The 14,675-nt window shown below is 43.3% G+C and overlaps 1 pseudogene; it reads left to right on the top strand.

The window, feature by feature from the left end:
- Positions 1-242: 242 nt before the first annotated feature.
- On the top strand, positions 243-969 carry LOC105081242 (cellular retinoic acid-binding protein 1 pseudogene; annotated as a pseudogene).
- The last annotated feature ends 13,706 nt before the right edge of the window (positions 970-14,675 follow it).

Raw genomic sequence — 14,675 nt, 5'->3', positions numbered from 1 at the left:
AAATTAAAGAATTGTTAAAGATGCTTTATTCAGTTTACAGACTAGAATATTAAAAGTTTTAAGCACTTTATGAAAACCAATCATTTGCCACCTGCTTAAGAAAAAGATTTAATTTTATTGTAAGCCTCAGGAGCATTTACATTTTATCCACAGGTTGTTCAAATGAGTAGCATTTAATTAAATAGAAACAATTATACAAGTAGAATTCTAATCTAAAAAGTCCTAAGTGGCTATATGGTAACATGGGTACGTAACTCTTATATCCTTGGATGCAAGAAATTCTAGTTTCAGATAATTTTTCACTTTAAAAAATTGTCCACACTTATGGAACTTAAAAAACATTGTTGAGTCTCCGCCTTGCAGCTTGGAGTGTGCACCTGCCGTGCCGCAGCTGTCTGAGCCGGCCGCCGCGTTCCCGCCGCCGCCACCTCTGCCAGCATTCCCAACTTCGCCAGCACTGGGAAGATGCGCAGCAGCGAGAATTTCGATGAGCTGCTCAAGGGGCTGGGCGTGAAGGCCATGCTGAGGAAAGTGGCCAAGGCGGCTGCATCCAAGCCGCACGTGAAGACCCACCAGGATGGGGATCAGTTCTACATAAAGACATCCACCACGGTGCGCACCACCGAGATCGACTTCAAGGTGGGAGAAGGCTTTGAGGAGGAGAGAGAGGACGGACGCAAGTGCAGGAGTTCAGCCACTTGGGAGAATGCGAGCAAGGTCCACTGCACACAAACTCTCCTCGAGGGCGATGGCCCCTAACCTCCTGGACCCACGAGCTGGCCAACGACGAGCTCATCCTGACTTTCGGCGCTGATGACGTGGTCTGCACGAGAATTTATGTTTGGGAGTGAAGGCGGCCAGCTTACTCCTGCTTTGAGGGTGGGATGCATGTTCCCCTGAAAAATGTCATAGTTCTGAGCTGCCAGTGGACCTCCCCTTCCCCCCTTCAACATTAGGAGATCCCATTTTCCCCACGGTAATGTAGTGTTTCCCCCCAAGGCCTTTTCTGCTTCTGTGCTCCTGGTGCTCCCTAGTTTGGCATCTGTATGGTTTCATCAGTCATTAAACTGGTTGTACACATCTCAAAAAAAAAATTGTCACTTGATATTTGAAGATGAACATTTCACGTAAATTAATCTAATAATAGCAACACATCGCACTTACAAAACCTCTGTGATAATGGCAGGTTGTTCATTTTGAAATCCTGGGCCACGGTTTCTAGGTTCACTGTTTGCTCTAAGGCTCTGATATAAAGTGGCTTATTTTCCTCAGGGGCAGCTGAGGCCAAGCTGTGGGCCCCAAGCTCCCACCCACCCGCTCCCAGCGTGCTGGCGGGGAACCGCTGGGAAGTCCTGCTCTGACCACTCGTCCTCAGAGGGAAGACCTGGGCTCCTGTACGGATAGGTCAGCACGGAGCAGACTGCTGGGGAATCCTGGTTGCATTTGCACAATAAGCTAAGTGGTTAGTCTTAGATTCATAGCTTCAGATACATTTGTTTTTAATATTTTGCTCTTGGAATACAAAAAGTGAAGTGTGGTTTTCTATACAAGCAAAGTGACTTAAGAACAAATGGTCAAAAAAAGGCTCTGAAATATGGGGTATGTTTTCTGTTTGTTCCTCACCCTCCAAATCCCTCTGGGTTGGAAGAGAGTGAAGCGACTCTGGCCCAGTTCCCCTGACAGTGACTCCCCACTCCAGGATGGTCCACACCTGGGCCTTCTCCAACCTCTCCCGTCATGCTCACAGGCAGGTGGCTGCCCCACCATGCCCTCCAGGGCCCACAGCCACATCAGGAGCCCACACCATTCAGATCACATGCCCCCAGGCAGCTGACCACATGCCTCCCGGCTGCTAATCACATGCCCCCAGTCTCAAGAATACCTGCCTCTCAGCGGCAGATCATGTGCCTCCTGGCCACTGGTCTCCTGCCCCCAGGCCCCTGACCATGGGCCCAACCCTTGCTGATCATACGCCCCAAGGCTGCTGATCATGTGCCACCAGGCCCAAGATCACGTTCAGTGAAGTGGCACATTTGGTGCAGTTTTGAGGCTTCCACCATGGCTGATTTCTCTCTGCTGCTTCCTTGCCTCTGCTCTGAGCATTCAGGGGCCCTGTTCCTACATGCACGCCTTTGGATTTATCTCCTTTGGGTACTGACCACTGGCATCTCATAACAGCTTTCCTTCCTCCAGCAGAAGTTCCTGGGTGGAGGGAGATAGACTTGTGCTGGACACCTGTGAGCCCTGGGCTGTATGTGGGCGGCCCGAGTGTGGATGAGCCCAGAGCAGATGTGTCACCTGGCCTGCTGAGGTGCTCAGTGTCAGGGAACCCAGGAGCCAGCAGCCTAGCGGGGGTGCCGAGGACCCTCAGGGACTCAGCAAATGTCCCTTCCAGCAGCCAGCCAGGCCAAAGTGGGGAAACTTTGGGGGACTACAGGTGGGAGAGTCACCGTCTTGTTTCTGGTTCATGAAGTCCAAGTTGGGATGGGATGTGAGATGCACCATGAGAGTGGGAGCTTTGTCAGGGCCTGATGGAAGAGCCGGGCATGAGATCGGGTTGGGCCACCATCAAGCCTGTGGCTGTAGAGTGGCATTATTGTGGGGACTGGCTATAGACTCCAGAGGAGGAGCTGACAGTCGCTGGGGCACAGGGAAAGTGGGGGACTGGGAGGCCCCAGGTGTCTGGGCTCAGCAACCAGGGGAGGTGGGGCTGCCTCCTGGGGTGTGGGGAACAGCAGCCTCACAGTTTTGTGAGGGGCCTGTCAGCCCTAAGGTGAGAGGGGGATGCAGGGTTTGGAGAGATGCGCCTGACCTGGGGGACGGGTCCAGGGAGGAAGGAGAGAGCCCAGGTGGAGGCAGGTGAGTTACAGCAGACTCCATGTAGGGGACTGTGGTCCTGAAGGAAGCAGCTCAGAGCCTGAGAGGATTGGCTGTCAGGTGCTCAGCTTCACTCTCCTGTTCCTTTGTAAAGCCGCTGTGTCAGAGTTTGAAACACTGCCCGGGGACCCCCTGAGACCAGTGCTGCCCTGGCTTCATCCAAGGGGTCAGGTGGAAAACAGAAAAACTGCAGGCCCCGCCCATGTCCCCACAGGGAATGGACCCCATCAGGGCACCGGGCTCACAGACTTCAGGAAACCATGGCCCTCAGGGCTGGTCTCCTCCTTGCTGTCACCTTCTGGTCAGAGGCCCAGGTGCCCTGTCCTGGCTCCACCCTCTAGGGCCTGGATTCTGGGACAGCTTGGGGGTAGCGCAAGACCCTCACACTCCTTTATCTGCCTGAGGGTGAGAATGTCTTAAAGGCTGCATTGGCAGATTTTGGAGGTCTGAATGTTTCCGGCAGGTATGGGGAGAAGGAAGGGGTGTGAGGTTCCTACATCGGTAGGGCTTTCCCAGGGCAAAGAGCTGTGCCTTCCCCTCCCAGTCCATTCCCCACACCATCCATCCAGGAAGCTCAGATCCAGGAGCACGAGGGCCAAGGCTCTCCCTTTGCTTGTCTGTGATTCCCATTCCCACAGCGAGGAGCCTGGCTCCCACCGTCTGCTGTTTATCAACAAAATTCTCTGTTGCTGGTTACATGCACAGTGGTTTCAGAATTGTTAACTACTACACCCCGGAAAGCACTTTATAATAGAAAGCTCACAGTTTAACAATGGTCCATTCTGCTTTTGCAGAAGAAGTCTGTTCAGTTCCAAAGTGAGCTTAGGTCAACACCTGTTGCCCCACCATCAACTATTTTTTCCACCCGTTTCTAATACATTTCATAGATTATGTGTCACACTGTGTGTTCCATCCTGTGACACTGCTACACCCTAAACAACTAAATCTGAATAGACTACAATTGACCTTTGGGCTGTACAAATGTGTGGGTGTAGACAAATGCATAGTGACAGGTGTCCATCCTAAAGTATCGCATGGAACACTTCAACCCCCCACCCCCACCCCATGATCTGCTCATGTACGTAGTTTTGCCTTTTCCATAATTGTCATCAATGGGGTCCTACTGTGAGCAGCCTCCTCAGACTGGGTTCTTTCACTTAGTAACATACAAGTGAGACTTACCTGTGTCTTTCCGGGGGCTGATGGTTTAATGTCTACTGTTGAGGAGAATTCCATTGCGTGTGTGTGGGAGGAAAACCTGTTTTCCCTCTGTCCTTCTAGGTTCTTGGATGAGACCTCCCAGGCCCTAATAAGACAGATTACTGGGAGAAAAACAAACAAGTTGAATAACATGCATACCTCCTGTATACAGGGGAGACATCCAGGAACACTGACTCCCTCCCTGAAATGGCCCAAAGGATCACCTTAAATATGACCTTCAGCTGAAAACAAAAGCAAGGCCTGGGGGAGGGAGGAAGTCATTTATGGCAGGCTACTGTGAAAGCTCAGTAAACAAGAGTGTAAGGTTTAAAGTTTGTGTCCTTGTTCACTTCATTCCATATGGCTTCCTATTAATTGTTTCTAAGTGTTTGGGGAAGTTACAGATATTTGTCTCTATTTCAGTTTGAATTTCCAGTTTAAAGGACTGAGCAGAGCCGCTGTCGGGGCAGGGCCTCCACTGGCTGTGAGGGCAGCTGGGCCCGCGCTTTCCCATTGGCTGGCCGGGCCCGGAGCCCGCCTCCCCCAGCTGCGGCGGGAATCTGCTTGCGTTCTGCCTGAGGATCTGGCGTCCTGCGCAGCTGCCTGGAGCTGCTTCTCCTCAGGACCTGTTGGGGCTTTGGGACAACAGGGGGTTATGTCCACGCTGACTGGAGCCCAGTCTCCTCAGGACCCAACCGGAGGTGCTGCACTGAAGGGAAGGTGAGGAGGAAGGAAAAGTGAGGGAAAGTGAGGAGAAGCTTCCCGTGAGGGGCTGACGGCTGAGGGGAATCCCTCCTCAGAGGCCCCGGGGGAGGAAGGGCTGGATGTGGGAAGCTGTGGGGTTTAGTCAGGTTTTGTGTGTGGTGTAGACAGTGTGCCGTTTCCTTCGTTGGCGTGCGGTGTCCAGTTTTCCCAGCACCATTCATTGAGGGGACTGTCCTCCCCCCCGGTGCAGGCTCCTGTCTCCTTTCTTGTGAGTTAACTGACCACATCCCCGTAGGTTTATTTGCAGGCTCTCTCTGGTCCATGTCCCTGCTGTTGTGCCAGTTCCACAATTCTTTGGTGACTGTGCTTTTGTAATGCCGTGTGAAGTCAGGGAGGGAGATGCCTCCAGCCTGTTTCCCGTTTGTAGAATCTCTCTGGCTGTTCAGGGTCCTTTGTGTTTCCACACGAATGTTAGGGATGTTAGTTCTGTTTCTGTGAAAAATGCCACTGAAGTTTATTTTATTTTATTGAAGTATAGTCAATTCACAATGTTCTGTTGTTTTCTGGTGTAGGGCACAGTGATTTGACATGCTTTCTTTGAGTTTGAACACTGCTTTGGGTAGAACGGGCATTTTAACAATATTAATTCTTTCTGTCCGTGTGCACAGGGTATCTTTTCATTTATTTGTGTCTGTTCAGATTCTTCCCTCAGTGTCTTAGAATTTTCAGTGTGCAGGTCTTTCACATCCTTGATTAAATTTTTTCCTAGGTATTTTTTTTTTGGATGCAGTTGTAAATGGGATTAAAAAAAAGTCTTTCTGATGTTTCATTATTAATGTATAGAAAGATAACTGATTTTTGTGTATTGATTTTGTACCTTGTGGCTTTACTGAAATGATTCATTAGTTCTAACAGTGTTTTGATGGTTTGATGTGGAAAACTAGAAATCAGAAGTCACCCTGTTTGGACTCCATCCAGGTCCCCCACAGCACCTAAAACACAGTGGCCCCTAATCTTCCCACAGTGGCTCCTTATCTTCCCACAGCGCCTCTAAGTTACTTGTGGACTCCTGCAAGGGCGACGAGCATCAGCACTTTGGGTGAACTGGATCGTGTTAAGGGTGGGCCTCTATGAGGAAATCTGATGTCTTCTCTGCTTTTTTGGCGTGGTGTTGACATGGTTGTTTTCAAAAGTAATGTAGTTTCTCATAAAGTTTCTTATAAAGTTTTCTTACAAAGTTCCGTATAAAATACTTTAAATAGTATTACGCAGTACTCACATTTGCCACCTTGCATGGAACACTCCAGTGGGTCTTACCTAACACTGGGATACTCCCCCAGGGAACCAGCACATAAACCCCAAATGAAGAGATTGTATGGTTCACCTTGTAATCCCATCCACGGGCCCACTTCAGCCTTCCCCATTGCCCCAATTTATGGAAATCCTTTTTCCATTCTGTGCCAGTTTTTTTTTTTTTCCTGAAACTATTACTGAGAGTTTCCCTCTTTTTCATCCCTTAATGGATTTAAAGCGCACAAGATGAGTATGATCTGGGTGGCCTCTTCTGTGTGTCTTCTTTCACTTAGAATGTTTTCAGTCTTTATCCAAATTGAATCATTAGTGATTCATTCACATTTTTCGTTGTCATTAAAAATACAGAACATAGCATTTACCATTTAAACATGCAGGTCTATGGTATTAAGTAAATTCATATTGTTGTACAGATGCCTCATGATCCATCTCCAGAAGTTATTCATTTTCCTCAAGTGAAGCCCTGTCTCCAGTGAACACTGACTCCCCTCAGCCCCTGGCAGTGACACTCTATCTCCGCATCTGACTTCTCTGGATGCCTTGTATAAGGGGAATCATGTAATATTTGTCCTTCTGTGTCTGACTTATTTCACTTAGCATAGTGACGTCAAGAATTATCCATGTTGCAGTGCATGTCATAATTTCCTTAGTTTTTAAGGCTGTGCAGTATCCCACTGTGCATACACCACATGTAGTTTATCCATTGATCTGTTGATGGACAGGTGAGTTGTTTCCACCTTTTGCTGTTGTGATTAGTGCTGCCATGGGTATGGGTGTACCCATTTCTATTCCAGTGCCTGCTTTCAAATATTTTGAACATATATCCTGAAGTGGCATTGATGGATCACGTGTCAACCCCATGTGTAAGTTTTTGAGGAACTCCCATATGGTTCTCCACCGTGGCTGCACCATTTTATTCCTTCATATGGCAGAATAACATGGCAGTTTATGGATGTACCCTATTGTTTATCTGTTTAGCCTTTGATGGACATTTCAATTGTTCTACTTTTGGGGCCATTGCAAATAGTGCTGCTATGAATATATGTGTACCTTTTTTTGTTTGAATACTGATTTTTAATATTTTGGGGTCTATATCTAGGAATGAAGTTGTTGAACCATAAGGTAACTATATTTTTTATCTTTTTGAGGAAATGACAAACTGGAAATATGGGCTGTACCATTTTCCAATTTTTCAAGTAACGTTTAAAAGTTTCAATTTCTCTAAATTTTTGCCAATATTTGTTGTTTTAGTTTTCTTGACTGTAAGGCTTCTAGTGTGCTTGGGAGGGACGGCATTATGGTATTCATTTACATTTCCATCACGACTGATTTTTAACATCTTTTCATGTGCTTGTTGACTGTCTTGTCTGGAGAAGGGTCTATTTAAAAAAATATTTAATTTTACTTATTTATTGGTGTTTTTCATTTTCATTTTTATTAGGTAGAATTATTACTGTTTGCACAAATACATTATATTGCCTGTAAATACAATATACTGTACTTTTTTTTTTAGTTTGCATATAGAGAAGGGTCTATTTAAGTCCTTTCACCATGTTAAAAATTGGGTTTGTTTCATCTTTTTATGAGTTGTTAAAGTTCTTGATATATTCTTGATATTTCTTTTCAAGTGTATAATGTGCAAATATTTTCTTTGATTTTGTGTGCTGTCTTTTCAGTTTCTGGATAGCATCTTTGATGTACAAAAGTGTTTAACTTTGAGGAAAGGTAACTTATGTTTTTTTTTTTCCTTGCTTGTGTTTGCTATCAGATCTAAGAAAATTGCTAAATCCAAGGTCATGATGACTTATCTCCACTGTTTCTTTGAGAGTTTATACAGCCTTCCTCTCTATCTGTGAGGTATTGGTTCTAGGTCGCCCTATGGATACTAAATATCTGTCGGTGCTCGAATCCATTATATAAAATTGTGTATTATTTGCAAATAATCTAAGCACACCTTCCTGTATACTTAAAATCATCTCTAGATCACTTATAATAAATAATACAATGTAAATGGTATGTAAATAATTGTGAATAAAATATAGTATTATTTAAATAGTTTCTGGCATGCCACAAATTCAAGTATTTCTTTATGGAATGTTCTCAAATTATTATTATTTTTTTATCTGAAGGTGACTGATTCTGCAAATGTGGAATCAGCAGTTGAGGGCTGATTGTCACTTTACCACTCTTTAAATGTAAGCTTTTTATGTATCTTGAGTTAATTTTGCATGTGGTATGAAGCAAGGATCCAATTTCATTTCTCTTGGAAATGAAAAAAGTTTCACTGGATAGATAATTGCCTGGCACCATTTGTTGAAAACACAATTTCCCCCCCAATCTAACGTTGCCCACTGTGGTAAAAAAAAAAAAAATCAGTCAGTGCATGTGTCTTTTCACATCAGAGTGTTGCTCTGGATACACGCCCAGGAGTGGGATCTCAGACTTTTCTCGCTTCTGACCTAAACAGGAGGAGGTCACTATGTGGAATGGATACTTCAGGAGACGGGGCTTTAGCTCCACCTCCTTGATGGATGTCATGGATTATTAGGAATTCTTCTGCGTAGGAGTTTTCTATTCAATCCCATTTATTAAAATTAAAAAAAAAACTATGTCATCATTAAACTTCACCATTGTGGACACCTAAATAGTTATTTTAATCTTTTGCTTATAATCCAGCACTACAGGTTTGGTTGCTCTGTTCATTCCTGATTTGGCTATTGAGCACTCTTTCATTGGCTCCTGTTTCCTTTGAGATTATTCCCTATTTGGGGTTTTATTTTCCGCTGTTACTTCGTTACTTTCTGATACAAGATTCAAGATTATCCTGGCTCAAATACTGACTCTCAGTCCTAGTATAAGCCATTTCTTCAAAGAGTCCTGGTTCCTTTAATTAGAGAATGATATTAAGAACTTACATATGGAAGGAAAATGTTCTCAGATGACAGTGCAAGGAAATGTGGGCATGTGTTCCCACCGTAGTGTATTGTTGTTGCTCAGGGAGCACCCATCTGCCACAACCACATAGTGTTTTAAATTTAAGTTACTTAGAAATGGCCAAAGCAAGAGAGACACTCTGACCCCTGCTCTATCTCCCTAAAAGCAGGAAATAAGTCTGTCACATGAAAGGTTCAGAGGTGCATATAAACATAACTTGTAGCTTCTTTAATGTACCACCCCAAGCCCAGACTCTGTTTAGATTCTTCATTGAGTACCCAGAAGCTACATTTCTTTGGGCTGTCAATTCCTAACAAATTTATAGTTTTCTAGATGTGTAAAATCTGCCTGTTTTCACTACTTCTTACTTCCCATTTCTGAGACTTCTGTGTAGGAATTAAATTTTCTTCTTCTTGTGTGGCTGTGTCTCATCTTAGTTTTATTATTAGTCCAGCCACAAGAAGTACAGAGGGAGAGAGGGTGTAATTTCCGTCCCCCTACTAGTATACACTCCTAATTATAAACATTTCTATGTGGAAATGTCTGTATTCATATTAAGCAGAAGGCGGGCTTATACTGATGCCTCCAACTTGATCCATTATCATATGGACAGTGTACATCTCCCCACCCCACCCCCCCGCTTATCTGTAACTCCCAGTCAGACAGTAGAATCCTAGCTCCCACCATCTTCCGTCCATTCAATTAATTTCTCATTCTGCTCCAGATGAGTGGTTTGAGCATTCTTAGCTCCTGCCCCTGTGGGATGGATCTTACAGATCCCACTGTTTACGTGCAGTATGTTTTCCCCGTAGTCTACACATCCCGTTCATTCCTGCAGTTACTGAGGCTGGCCCCTTCTGCTCCACCAGCAGCAGTGAGTGTTTTCACACACTTCTAATACAGAGCCTGTGTTACATCCTGTATTCCATCCTGTGACACTACCGCTTACTTGATCACATAATTGACTTATTTCTATAAGAAATGGAAATCTCCATCACAAAAGGGCAACCTCTACTCAGTTTTTTGAGAGTCTTTTTTTTTTTTAATTACTCAGACTGTAGTAGTCACTAGGCTACCTATTTGGGGGGTGGCACATTCTGCTCCCCGTGACATGAATGTGCACTACTTTGCTTATGAGTTCATCTACAGAAGGGCATACTGACCACTTGAGTTTCTAAGCTGTTATGAATAGACCTTCTGTGCATTACTTGATGTTAGTTTTTGTCTGAACAGTTTTTCAAAGCAGTTGGTTAAATTCAAGAGATGATATTTTTGGATTCTACGTTTAGAGACTGTTTAGCTTTGAAAGAAACTGCCACACTGTCTTCCAAAGCTGGCCTCACCTGTCTTCCACTAGGACCTTGAATATCTTTTTGTGTGATTGTTTTCTGTCTGTGTACCTTCTTCAGCCAGATGTTTGCTTCTGTCTTCACGCATTTTTAATGGGGTTGTTTGTTTTAGATTTTATTGGTATAATTTGAATACAAACCCTTTATCAGATGCCCATTTTGCAAATACTTTCTCCTAGTGTGTGGTCTCTCTTTTGCCTTTATGAATAAGACCTCTCACAGAGTAGACGTCTATAGTTCTATAAAGTCCACATCATTAATTTTGTGTTGATGTGTAGTTAGGCATTTGTTATTGTGAGTTTAAACTCATCACCAGACCCAAGGTCTTATAGATTTTCTCCCTTTTCCTTTTAAGATCTTTATAGTTTTGTCATTTAACTTTGTCTATGGGCAATCTTGAGTGAACTTTGCTATCAGTTGTAAAGTTTGTGTCTATGTTTTCTTCATTCTATATGTTGTTTAATTAATTGCTCCTTAACCAGTTTTTGAGACAACATAGTGAGCTATTTGGCTGTGTTTCAGTTTGGATTTCCAAAGGCACTACATAGAGCAGAACTGCATTCAGGATGAGGACTCTGGGCTTTGTGAGCTCAGCGTTCCCTGAACTTTTCTGATGGTCCACAGGGGGGCGCCAAACCCACCTCTGACAGGGCACAGGTGCATTCTGCCCATGGACTTGGCCCCTTGCACAGCCGGCAGGGGCTTGGTCTCTTCAGGACTGTCAGGGCTTCATCTTCTAGACAGTGGGGCTGTGTCCATGCTGTCATGGGCTGAGTTTTCTTGGGAATCGCTGTGAAAAGGTGCCATAAAAGGAAAAAAAAGACCAAATGGGGAGCTTCCTGTGTGCAGCTGACTGTTCAGGGAGGTTCTGTCTTCAGAGGAACCTCAGAAAGAGGTTGATGTGGAAAACTGTGGGGTTTTAGTTCGTTTTGTGTGCAATGGAGATGGTGACCAGTGATGTTCTTTGGTGCATGGTGTCCCATTTTTCTGGCAATGTTTATTGATGGGGGTGTCCCTCCCTCTTTGTATGTCCTTGGCCCCATTTTCATTAATTAACTGACCACAGCCATGCGGGTTTATTTCTGGGCTCTTTATGCTGTTACTCTCATCCACGTGTCTGTGTTTGTGCCAGTTCCTCACTGTTGTGGTTACTACAGCTCCATGATACAGTTTGATGCTAGGGAGGGAGATGCCTCCAGTTGTGTCCTTCTTTCTCAGAACTTTAGCTGTTCAGGGTCCTTAGTTGTTCTATATTAATAGTAGGATTAATAATAGGATTGTTCTTTTTCAATGAAACATATCATTGAATATTATATTGATGTTGCAGTGAATTTGTTGATAGCGTTGGGTAGAATCAATAATTTAATACTAGTAATTCTTCCAATCCATGAGTACAGAATATTTTTCTGTTTATTTGTGTCTTCTTTAACTTCTTATTCAATGGTTTATAGATTTTTGAGTACAGGTCTTTGGCACCCTTGGTTAAATTTGTTCCTAGATATTTTGTTCTTTTTGATATAATTATAAATGTGATTGTTTCCTTGAATTTTCCTTCTGATGGGTTATTATTAGTGTATAGAAAAGCAGCTGATTTCTGTACATTGATATCATATGGAACTTTACTGAATTTATTTACTTTAACAACGGTTTGTTAAGTGTTGCGGGAAATTGTAATTTTGAAATCTCACTGTTTCTCCTGCATCCTAGGTCATGTGCAGGACCCAAGACTTGCTGGCTACTGGTGTACTTATCCCACAGTGCCTCTTAATAATAAGTGGACTCCTACAAGGGCGATCAGCATCACAACTCTGGCTGACCTCGGTCTGGGTGAGTCTTGGCCTCTATGACAAGGTTTGATGTCTGTCTTATCAACCTCTTTGCTATGATATTAATATGGCCATTTTGAAAAGTAATGGACTTTCCAGTAATTTCTATGATGGTAAAAACTACTCACAGTTGCCACTTTATACAAAATACTGTAGGACGTTTTACCCCAAACAGGGATAGTCTCCTGAGGAACCATCATGTAACCCACAAATGAAGAAGTCGTATGGTTTCCACATTATTATGTAATCCACTGGCCCACTTCAACTTTCACCACTTGGTCTAGCTGTTTTTCTTTTTCTGGATTTGTTACTGAGACTCTCATTTGACAACCTTGATGGATTTAAAGCACACAGGATGACCATGTCATCTGGGAGAACTTTTTTTATGGCTTTTTTTTTTTTTCACTAGGGATCTTTTCAGTGTTTGTTAATGTTGTAAATTGTATCAGTTACTACATTCCTACATTATTTTCATTGTGATTAAAAATACATATGACACTTTTAATTGAAATCACTTCAAGCACACATTTTTGCGGTATTAACTACCTTTACATAATTGTACAAACACGTTCAATAACTTGTGTGCCCACTTTAAGCCTGGGAGGTGCCCAGGAAGTTGAGTAGTTCCCTAAAATGGCCCAAGACGTCACCTGAAATACCGTCTTTCTCTAACACCAAAAGAAAGGAGGGTTATGGTCATTATATAGATTTAAATCTAAGCCTTCTCTATGGATACGTTTTTTGAGAATTAATCTTCCTTCTGTTCCTGGTACAGAAAGGGAGTTTACTTTTCAAATGGAGATTTCCCATATAAATGTAAATTTGCCTCACAAAATGCAATCTTGACTTGAGTTTCATAGAGTCTCATTTGTCTTATTTTTTAAGAAATCTGTCCATTGTAATCTTCATGCCAAAGAGATATATTTTAGGGTGTCATTTGCCCTCTTTCACATGGGTGTACCCCAACTTGCTTATGTATTCATGCATGGAAGGACATCCTCATATTTTTAAGTTTTTGAGTAGAGTTGCTGTGCATAATTGCATGCTAGTTTTTTTTTTTTTTGGACACTTTTTCAAAGCAATTGTCTAAATACTAGAGGTGCAATGTTGGATTCTCAGGTGAGCATCGACAAGCTTTGGAAAAAACTGCCAAACTGTCTTTCAAAGTAGCCACACATGCATTCCACTTGCCGTGAGGGAGAGTTCCTGTTTTACTTCATCTTCCATCAATCATGTAATTTTTTTGGAGTTTAGTGGTTCTAATGAGTGTGCAGTGTTATATCATCATTGTTTTAATTTGTGATTTCCTACTGGTATATGATTTTCGAGAATATTTTTATATGCTTATTTACTATCTGTGTATTTTCTTTGGAGAGGTGTTAAGATCTTTACCTATTTTTACTGGGGCTGTTTGTTGTAAAGTTCTTGGTGTAATCTGAGTCCAAATCCTTAATCAGTTATGTGTTTTGTAAATTAATGCTTCTCAGTATGTGTCTTGTCTTTAGGTTTTCTGAATAAGGTCATAAACAGAGTTTAAAATTTTAATTTTTTAAATTCTATGATATAAATTGTACTTCTGTGGATAGACTTGGGGATTTTTGTTAAAGTTCATCACCTAAACAAGGTTATGTAGATTTTCTTATATGTTTACTTTTAGAATAATTCCAGATGTGCATTATATAATTGTCTGTGGACAATTTAGAGTGCATTTTGGTGTAAGTGTTAAAACCTGAGTGGTTGTGGCCTGCAGTACCCAGCTGGCCAGCGGGTGGCACCATGCCTGTTGTCTGACCCTCAAGGTGCACGTGTCTCACTGCGGGGTTTGGCTCCTGTGGGAACTTGGCTCCTTGCGGGGGCTGCTGGAGGCTGGGTCTCCTCAGGACCCATAGTGGTTTCAGCTTCAGGACAACACTCGACCAACCAAGTCTACCCAGACAAGAGCCAGACGTCTTCAAGAATCACCAGGAGGCATCACTGTGGGAGTGAAAAGTGAGGGAAAAGTGGGGAAAGGCTTCCTGTGTGTGGACCATTTGACCATTGGACCAACTAAGGAGGTCCATTTTCAGAGGATCCAGCAGGGGCTTGATGTGGAAAATTTTCAAATTTACTTGATTTTGTATTAGGTGTTGATAGTGTCTGGTGTCATTGTTTGGGGGTATGGTGTCCAAAGATCTTGGCACCATTTATTGAGGGGACTGTCCTTTTCCCAATTTGTGTTCTTGGCTCTTTTGCCATGAATTGATGGCACACTAAAGATGGGTTTATTCCTGTGCTCCCTATTCTGTGCCTCTGGTCCATGTGCCTGTTTTTGTGCCAATATCTTACTGTATCTCTGCTGGTGACTGTAGCTTCCTAATGTCGTGTGAAGCCAGGGAGGGAGATGCCTCCAACTGTGTTCTCCCTTCTCAAGGTTGCTTAGGCTATTCCAGGTTCTTTTTTGTTCTATACAAATGGTAGGATTTCTTGTTTTCTG

The sequence above is a fragment of the Camelus bactrianus genome, chromosome 3, assembly GCF_048773025.1.
Source record: "Camelus bactrianus isolate YW-2024 breed Bactrian camel chromosome 3, ASM4877302v1, whole genome shotgun sequence".
NCBI lineage: Eukaryota > Metazoa > Chordata > Mammalia > Artiodactyla > Camelidae > Camelus > Camelus bactrianus.
The sequence above is the reverse complement of the archived record's forward strand: the minus strand, read 5'-3'. Positions and strand labels throughout refer to the sequence as shown.